The sequence below is a fragment of the Excalfactoria chinensis genome, chromosome 14, assembly GCF_039878825.1.
Source record: "Excalfactoria chinensis isolate bCotChi1 chromosome 14, bCotChi1.hap2, whole genome shotgun sequence".
In the NCBI taxonomy this organism is placed as follows: Eukaryota; Metazoa; Chordata; class Aves; order Galliformes; family Phasianidae; genus Excalfactoria; species Excalfactoria chinensis.
The window spans coordinates 12,825,784-12,835,435 of record NC_092838.1 but is presented as its reverse complement, the minus strand read 5'-3'; the positions used below and the strand labels follow the sequence as shown (position 1 = coordinate 12,835,435).

Genomic DNA, 9,652 nt, shown 5'->3' with positions numbered 1-9,652 from the left:
CACGACACCACCTCCCGCGGGGCGCAGGTCGGTGCCCCAGCGCGGGTACCGCCTTAGGGCGGAGCCGACGGCCACGGCGGGGAGCGGCGGCGCCCCTCGGGCCGCGGGGAGGAGCTCTGCCGACGAGCGGAGCGGCGCGGAGCTACGGCGGAGCTCCGTGAGAGGGCGCGCGGTGCCCGGAAGCAGCGGCCCCAACCGCCGCCCCTTCCCGCCCCCACACGTGTAAGGCGGCCGCGCGGCGTCAGCGCGCTCGCCTCCCCGCCCCCGCCCGAGGGCCAACCGGCGGGGCGCACGCCCGGGGGCGGTCTCGGCCGCGGAGCTCGCGAGAGGACATCATGTCCGCCGCGGCGTTGGGCGAGGGTGAGTGGGTGAGTGAGGGTGGGAGGGCGCGTACGAGCGAGCGGGGGGAGGGGGCGAACGGTGCCGCCACCTAGCCGGGCTCCTCCACGCGGGGTTCGCGCTTCAAGCGCCGGCGCGTCGGCGGTTCGGCTCCGGCTGCCGCAGAGGCTGCGGGCCGACCCCACAGGAGAGCGTGGAGGACGGCGGCGCAGCCCGTTGCCGCCGCCCGGCCCCTCGGTAGGCCGCCCGCTCTCCTGGGCCAGCGCCGTCTTAACGAGGCTGAGGTCCGTTGCCGTGCTGCTGGGGGCCCGGAGCGGAACGCCGTCCTCCCGCCGGCGGAGGGCGGTGTCCCCTCGGCGCGGGCTCCTGCACGCCCCTCAGCGGCCGCCCCGCCCCGCTCCTCCCCGCAGGTGGCTGTCCGGCTGGGCCCGGCCCGTGGGGCGCCCTGGAGCTTTGTCCGCGTGCCCTCTGTCCCGGGCTGCTGTGTGGGACGGTCCCAGGCGTACTCGCGTATTTTCTGTGTAGGACGGAGAAACTGATGGGTGAGGAGCCGGGCCTGTGCTGTGCCTCGGGCTGAAAGAAATCCGCGCGGCCCGGCCTTAGAAATAAGTGGGTTAAATAAAAACTTTTCCTTCCTCGGAGTACTGAGGCTGAGTGATCTGGTGGTCATCACCCCAATCTGCTCCTGCAGTCGATTCTATTACCTGTACAGAAGCCCTTGTATCGGTGTGTGCTGAAGCATTTGCATTAGTCCTGAAATAAGATTTGAAGTTAACAGGGCAGAGATTCACCAAGGAGGGATCACCAGCAAGAGAACCTTTCCCACTGGCAGTCAGCCCTTAAATGAGGTGTAAGAGAGGTGCAGGCAAGCACACCTCCCGGTCACACCACTGAATTACCTTCACCTGCGCCGAGGGCTGACTGGGTCCTTTCCCAGTTGATCAGTCTGGTTCAGGTCGGGACTCAAAAGTTCCCGTACACCAGCCTTCAAGATGGCTGTGATTTTTGAACTTTCCTAAATATGGCACACAGTAGGTTTCTGCTGACATAGTCATATGTGTGTGTAGATATAATTGTGTGTATGTGTGTTCTGTAATGTGCTAATAAATGGTGATTGAACAAACGTTTGAATTCTTATAGCATAAAGCCAAAGCATGATTGTTATCAGTTTCCTTTTTCTTTAAAGAGGCTCATTTGTATTGGTTTATGTAGGTAAATGAAATATGTTTCTGTTAATACATGAAGTTATAGTAAGTAAATATAACAAGCAGTTAAACTTTGAAGTGTGAAGGCATTCCAGCTGTAAAGGATTCTACAAGTAGAACTTGAAGGAGCTAGAACTTGTTTGGTGTATTGCGGTTGGGTTGGAAGGGGTGGGTCGTGTGTCTCTAGCACTATTACCCTTGCCAGAGATAACTAGAAAGACCAATAACTGCTGTGTTACAATTTAAGCCACAGTGTGAAAGGTGCCAAAAAATGAAGTCAAAGTAGTGTACCTTAAGGATTTTTAATGCAGGAACTTCAACATAAATGTGCAAAAGCTGAGAAAAAAAAAGCTTTCATTGTTAATATCTTAAATGCTTGAGTGAAATGGTATATGTCACTTTTAAGGTAATCCTTGTGACATCTTTTATGATCTTTGTTTTTCTTTTCCATTTACCAGAAATGTGCTGAAAGCAGTCACGACAAGAGGACACTATAAGAGGAGAATCCAAGGTAAGTGCTGCATCTTAAAACTATTGCAATTTCTTTAATATAGATTTTTTTAATCAATGAAACCATGATATGAAACTTCTGGGCTTGTTTTTAATGAGTCAAGTATTGAATATTAGCCATTATTATATATGTATTATATATAGGATTATTTTATGGTCCTGATAAAGTTGATGGTTTTTCGTATAAAAATGTTTTTTCTCATGCAAAAAAGAATTTGGGGATACAATTAAATCATGTATTCTCTCTCTTTTTTTTTTTTTTTTTTTTTGAGAACTGTCATGCTTACAAGCCTTTGCAGATTTTGGAAGACTGTTTGTAAGTGTTGGCAGCATTTTGTTTATATTTAACAGTTACTTGACAATGACTCAGGTTGCTCTATTAGCAGAGTGTGTTACAGCACAGCACTCCTGGACTGCCGCTGTACCAGTGTGTTTTGATTAAATAGACCCTGTTATAGATGAAGATGGGAAGCTATCTTCTCGCAGGGGGTAACTGAGAACGTTGTGGTAGGGGATTGTACGTATATTATTATGAAGACTAAACATTCAAGTAGCTTAGTAAGATAAGAAAATAAGCTATGTCAACTTAAACATTTGCAGTTTAGAAATGGAATGTTTCTGCTGTTTAGCTGCTAGAGAATTGGTGAAAATTCTGAGCCTGTTCTATGTCTCACCCCAGCTAGACAATGGAATGTAGTGAGAATAGTGCAGTCTGACTTCAAAAAAAAGTCAATTTCCAGAGTTTAGTAAGAGTTTTTAATTGTGGTTCTAGGAGTGTGGTGGTCTGCCTTTGTGCAAGCTTGCCATTTGTGTAACTACACTGAATGATGGGGGTATGTTTGACTTTCCTAGTGTGTGAATGCTATCAAGGTACTTCATGGAATCACATTTCTTCCCTAGTCTTAAAATGCAATGAAAGCTACTTGGAAATATTCAGCATATTATTTCTCTATGCTTCACGTAATCACTTGTGAAAGTCTATTGCTCTCTTGATGGGAGAAAACCTGAGATGCGACTTGGCTGTCTTCTAGAGGGTTTTGAATTGGATGGTGCAATCTCCTGCCTTGCCTGTACATTTATTTTTATTTTTTGGAAAAGTTAACCAGCTTCTGAGAGAAATATCTCAACTGATAGCAACTCCTAAGTTGGATGTTTTGTAGGGAAATCCTCATCAGGCAGAACTCTGATTGGCAGCAGCTGTCTGGGTGGTCAGAAATATTCACTCATAGGACACCTTGTCACTTGTCTGGCGAGGGTGGCAAGTGAGGCGCAGTTAGGAAACTGGGGTTACAAATAAAAATTAAGAAGACAGAAAACACAAGCTTATAGGAGACTAATCTTTATAATTTCCATTGCTCTTGGAACAAATTTGTCAGTATCAGACCTTATAAAATATAAATATATCTATCTCAGAGTTCAAAAAAGCCCTGATAGTTATTTACCGCTGCATTAGAAGTAATGATGTATTTCCAGTATGGCTTTCTTATCCTGTGTGGGTGTGTTTCGGTGACAGTAAGATCAGTCTGCATTATCTAATGGAGGAAATAGGAGAATAAGTTGTTCAACTGTACGTATGTGGAAGCTTGGACTGTTATCACATCACTAGTTTTCAGGGAGAGTAATTGCATTTGATAAGCACTTAGCTCTAAAATCAGTAGTAAATGAAGAAATTGACTAAACAAATGAAAATACTATTTCAGTTTTTGTTGTGTAACTTCAAATCACTTTGAAACTTATTTAACTGTTCTATCAAAAAAGACAGATGTAGCATTAGAAATGAATAATTGATGATCTTCGTAAGTAGGAAGGTACCAAATGAAAATGTAGTCATGGTCCACTTGAACATTATAGAACTACACTAGTGAAAACATGGAGGTCACTCCAAAAGTAATACCTCCTAGTTATTTCAGTGGAAACTACAGCAGACATGAAAGACACAATAACATTATTTGAGAGAGCAAATGCTCAACTACAAAATACTTTTTTTCAACAGTCACCAGTATTAATTATACGTTTTTGCCAGTGATAAACAAGACCCTGCATGCCACACTTGTAAAAACGTGCATGGCCATCTGGAATGTGATTGAACTTTGATGACTATTGCCACTGCTGAAATGCACCACTTCCTGCCTCATGGGACTAACAGCCACAGTTTAGTAAATGTTCGCAAGTGCTGATGAATGTCAGCGGAGGCCATTTTTTCACATGAATGAATTCAGTTCCACCTCTTCCCTTCAAAAACATTTCCATACCAGGCGCCATTCTGTCAGAGTGCCCTTCTGCTGCCATCTGTCACACAGCAACAACACGTCACAGAATGCTGATGGGAAGGTTCAGCCTCTGCTGCCATCCCACCAACAGCTGCCTCTGACACTGTGGGTTGACATCATAAAACAGGAGGCATTACTTTCAGAGCGAACCTTGTATTAAATTATTGTCTCTTTCTAATTACTGTGTAGTAATTTGCAATTCTACTCAATACTGAAGTTAAATATAAACAGTCCTCTCTTTCTTGTAGTTGCACCACACTTTGTTCTGTGCTGGTTAATAATAATGCTTTCTAGGCACATTATTCATACAAGCATAGAATTGCTCAGATTGAAAAAGACTGTCAAGGTCATCAAGTCCAACCTCAGTGTAACTGTACTACTCTACCTCTAACAACCCTCCGCTTAATTGTGTCCCTGAGCACCACATCCAAACAGTTTTTAAACGTGCTCAGGAATGGTGACGCAACCACCTCCCTGGGCAGCCCATCCCAGTGCTTAACAACCCTTTCTGTAAAGAAGTTCTTCCTTGATATCCAACCTAAACTTACCCTGGCACAACTTGAGGCCATTTCCCCTCATCCTGTCACCAGTGAGAAGAGACCAGCCCCACTCTTGCTGTAAGCACCTTTCAGTTATTGGAAGAGAGCAATAAGGTTTCCCCTCAGTGTCCTTTTCGCCTGACTAAACAGTCCCAGTTCCTTCAGTCTCTACTCATGGGCCACATTCTCCAAGTCCTTCCCCAGCCTTGCTGCTGTTCTTTGGTCCTGCTCCAGCACCTCCATGTCCTTTCTGTATTGACGTGCCCAAAACAGTACTTGAGGTGAGGCCTCACCAGTGCTGAGTACAGGGGGGATCACGTCTCATGATAATCAAAATACAGGCTTAGGTAACATAGACCAGCCTGGTATGCTATTCTGAAAGTAATGGGGATTGTTCTCATGTTTAATTAAAGCGGTGAAGTTAATGCTGAGTGCTCTAGTCCCACACAGGCAAGAACTCAGATAAATTGCAAGGACTTCTTGTTTTTCCAGCATGAAGCTGGAGGCAAAACATTTTCCTTTGTTTCTATCATGGTAAATACAGTGCTAGTTTGCTCTGTGTCCTGGTTTAGTCTGTCTGCAACCCTTGATTCTTATGGAGAATATATCTGCTACTCTTTTAGCAACATGCCTGAAAAGACGAACAACTAGAATTAAGTCTGTTTGCAAATCAACCATGGACATTTCATCTTTGCACCTGTAAATAATTTTTCTGTGCTGCATCAAGCATAGTGAACTTGACTTCCTGACATTGATTCTTGAGCAGTTTTCACCATCTTAGGAGCTTAAATTCCTTAATAGTCACTTTTGAGCAAAAGCTTTTCAATTTTTTCTTTTGTGATAGAGATTAACAGCTGCTGTTATGCCACCACTACAAAAATCTTCCATATCCTGAATCTCCAAAGCAAACTCACATTACAGAATATATTAAATTTGTGTTCAGATTATTGTTATTAAATGCAGATATTAATATAATAGTTGTGCACTTGTGCGATAAGCCGAATCTCTCTGATTGTTTATTCCATGTTTTAAGATCTCATATTTGGGTTCTTGGCTAAAGCCGTTAATTAAATGTTTGAAAACTGGTTTTAAATCTGGGCATGATGCCAAAAGCAACAGAGTGGGAGAGGAGTCAGAGTTGAGCTCATTTTTGATCTTCGCACCAAACAGTGAAACCAAATGAACCAAATGTGGAAAAAAAAAATCGCAGGCCCCGTGTTTGTGCTTCCTTCATCTCAGTGTGAATTTACAAGGCAATCAGCCATAATCTGTAGTTATTAAAAAGGTGGACAGTGGCATTTTTATTTCCATATTTTGTTCCTCTTATTAAAAGTGTGTCGGAAGGCTAGGAAACAGTTGCTGGAAACTTGATTAAAAATTCTAGAGACATTAAAGTCAGTTTGCAAGATTGTCCTTATTGTAAATGAAACAGAGATTGCTCATAAAAAATTCAGATGCAGAGAAACTTGTGAAAATAGAGTTTCAGGTGGTACATTCCACTGAAGTCCAGTTCATGCCCCTAAATGGCTCTTACATCTCACAAAGTGACAACTTTCTCAGTACTTCCTATCCGCAGAGAGAGAGACATGAGCACACAGACAGGGAGGCGCAGGCATTGCTGGCTCTATCCTTTATTTTGCTCCCATTTCATAGAAAATGAAAATGTATTGTTTGATGAGGTTCCTAATCCTGCAAAGCTTTAAGCATTCGTTTATGACATCACACTCATTGCACAAAGTTAAACACATGCTTGATGCTTTTCAGGATTTAGAAACAGATGTTCGTACTGCTTTAGGAAAGCAATAGCTGTGACTTAGCATAAGCCAGGAAATCTATAAATGTCATTGATAAGTACTTGGTGTAGTGAATTATGGTCTTAAACGTTCGTATTTAAATGTAATCTGTGTGGACCTGCTGTGTCACCAGTAATGTCACTTTGTTTTAAAGCATTGGCTAAGTTGTACATGTTAACAGTGTTTTTGTATGTAGTGAATGAGCAATCTTTCTGCATGTGTTTGGTTTTGAATGTAAGTCACTTTGTAAGTCTGAAAGCAAAGCAGAGTTTGTACTTTTTTTTTTTTTTTTTTAATCTTTTTTCAGTGATTACAAAGTGAAAGAGGGACTTGGAATGTGTGTTTGGAACATGGAGATTTCTGAATGTGCTAAAACTACTGTACAGAAATTAATGGAATCTTTATAATGATTACATTTGTCTTGAATTGTACCATTTGTGTATTACTTAGATTTTTGACTAATAAATCTCTTTAATTATTTTGGAGCATGTGGGTATTCATTATGATATCATGTAACTTGGTGGGAAATACTTCTTAGCTTGTTTTTCAGGGTTCTTTCTTAAAAAAAAAAAATAAAAAAAATCTTAAAAACACAAAACACATCCATGAGAAATACAACCTAAAGCAGACCATCAGAAGGAATGCCCTCATGGTGTGAAACAAGTGATGAATTCACATTGATGAATTCACATGATAACAATGCTTGCTATCCTGAAATACTGAGGAACTGATCCAAAAGCAAAGCTGAGCAGGTAACAAGTGGGTTTGGGCCTTGCTTTTACTTCAAAAAATTCCATTGTTTCTGGAGTTCAGCTGATACATTTTAGGTAAATACTGAATATAGTTACAACATCACACAACTATGTGAAGTTGTGGGGATGATTGAAAGCCTCACTGTTTTGTAGGTTAATGTATTACATGCTGCAGTTTCGTCAGGGGTTTCTGTTCAGCAAAAGGATTTTAATAACCTGTTTGTAATGGTAACAGCCACCTTGTTTCAAGTAAATAATTAACAAGAAGTCATTACTTACTGCTCAGCCCTGGTTGTTTCTGAATTTGTATGGGTTATTTAATTTTTCTTTGCATCTGTGTCAATTGTAGCAGCAGTTACACTGTAAGTTGCAAATGCCGTCAGTTTATAAAAGTAAGCAAATGCAGTCAGTTTGTACAAAATGTAATCCATCCGTGTCAGGAATTAAACATCTTCCAATATGAAACAAGCTTCAGAGAATCACTCTACACCTGTAGATGGTTTCAGCCATCTTTTTCTGCTTTTGTGAATAATGTAATGTAGTGTAACTGGTGATTCCTCCTGGAGTCGGATCAGCGTGGTGACGCAAGCTGTTCTGGCTGCAGCAGATCTGAGTTGAGTGGTTAATGACTCCCTCCTTCCTCTGCCAGATGTTCCACCCTTCCTCATTTTTACCAGCTTAACCGTTTGACTGCTTTCTTACCAGGTCCTACAACAGGCCTAATTTTAAAAACTTATTTGTGCAGAACTGGAAAAACAGGAAGGTGGACTCTGGGAAGTGTTGAAATGCTGATGGTAACAACCTGCAGCAGTCAGTAGCACATCTTTCTCTGCCCTGAGAAAGAAAGTTCTGAGCAGAAGGAAATGTAGGCAACACGGGGAGAAACTGGAAATCTGAAAACTAGGATGGATAAAGCGCTGTACAATACATACCATTCTTTTCTTTCTTTTTTTTTTTTTTTTTTTTTCTTTTCAGACTAAAACAACTGATTAACATTTCTGAATTTGCTGTTTCTTACATATTTTGGGCAGCAGTGGGACCAGAATGTAGTCCAAAAGATGAAGTTCTGTGTTAGTAGATGGATGTAGTCAAGAGACTCCACATCTAGATGGTATGGCAGACTGGGCACATCTCTTTGAGCCAGCAGTCAAGGGAAGAAAAGATACAACAGGAAAAGCGCACAGAGAACGTTTGATAGGTAAAGTGAAAGTTAGGATAGGTACAATAGGAGAAGTGATTTGCTGATACATGGCAGATGGAAAAAACTAGTGAATATGGGAAGAGGAATTGAGAAGGAAAGGGGGTACTGAAACAATCCATGGAAGTGAAGAACTGTGATCTGTTGCTAGACATGAAATAATGGAATTAAAATTAGAAGAAAAACCTGGGCTGTGGAAATAATATCTTAATAAATAATACTTAGTGAATATGTTGTTTCGATAAGATTATCAGTAATTTTCTAACAGGGTCTCAGGAAGAAAATAGAGTACAGTATAATGTAGGGTTTGGGATGTTTTTGTTTGTTTTTGCAAAAATGTCTTTTAATGGAGTTCAGAAATATGTCTTTGAGGAAGGAGAGCCCTTGGATTTTTTGTTCTTTTTGTTTTAACTGATTGATTAACAATTTAAGCACTTGGTGTGTTTTGGTGTTGGTGAATTGCTTTAGCCAGTGTTTAGACTTACTCCCTGATAAATGACCTTTGCTGACTGTTAGGTGATAGAAATGGCTGAGATATCAGAGAGAGTACTGAAGTAAGTACATTTTTCTTGTGCTGTTGAAGAACATGTTTAATATACAAATTACTATGTAGGAGAGAAACTGCAGCTTGAAATGTTTTCAGACTTAGGAGTTTGTAAGCTGTGTGGTACTCTAATTGTGTTGTGTTTTTGAAATGCTCAGTAAGAGCTTTTTCTGCATTATGCAGAAGGATATTAGAAGATGATATTTAAAAATATTTCAGCCTGCTCTGTAAGGGTTTTTCTGGCTGTCCCAGCAGTTCAGACAAAGTCATAGTAAACCAGAAGTAGGATGGTGGAATTCATCTGACAGTTCACTGATTTTGTCAGTCAGCACAGCTGGTGGTTCTAACAGCAGCAGCCTGTGTTTGGTGACTGTCATCAGACCTACCTGGTCAATAGCTGAAGTTTAAATTATTTTAACATCTGAGGGAGATGTCCAGGGGTGTTCTGTGTTCAACAGCTCTTACAGTGTTTTAAGAATAAGGTGGTGTTGCACTTTTTGTA

The 9,652-nt window shown here is 41.8% G+C and overlaps 1 protein-coding gene across 4 annotated transcripts in view; it reads left to right on the top strand.

Annotated features, from left to right (window-relative positions):
- Positions 1–220: 220 nt before the first annotated feature.
- The window catches only part of MRTFB (myocardin related transcription factor B), a 72,154-nt gene continuing 62,722 nt past the window's right edge, over positions 221–9,652 (top strand). For 3 of the 4 annotated variants that reach the window (XM_072349638.1, XM_072349641.1, XM_072349636.1), the window contains exons 1-2: positions 221–360; positions 2,003–2,055. The gene's annotated coding sequence lies outside the window, so the exon portion shown is untranslated. Of the gene's footprint in view, positions 369–2,002; positions 2,056–9,652 lie in introns of all 4 variants that reach the window. The other variant, XM_072349637.1, reaches the window with a different exon arrangement.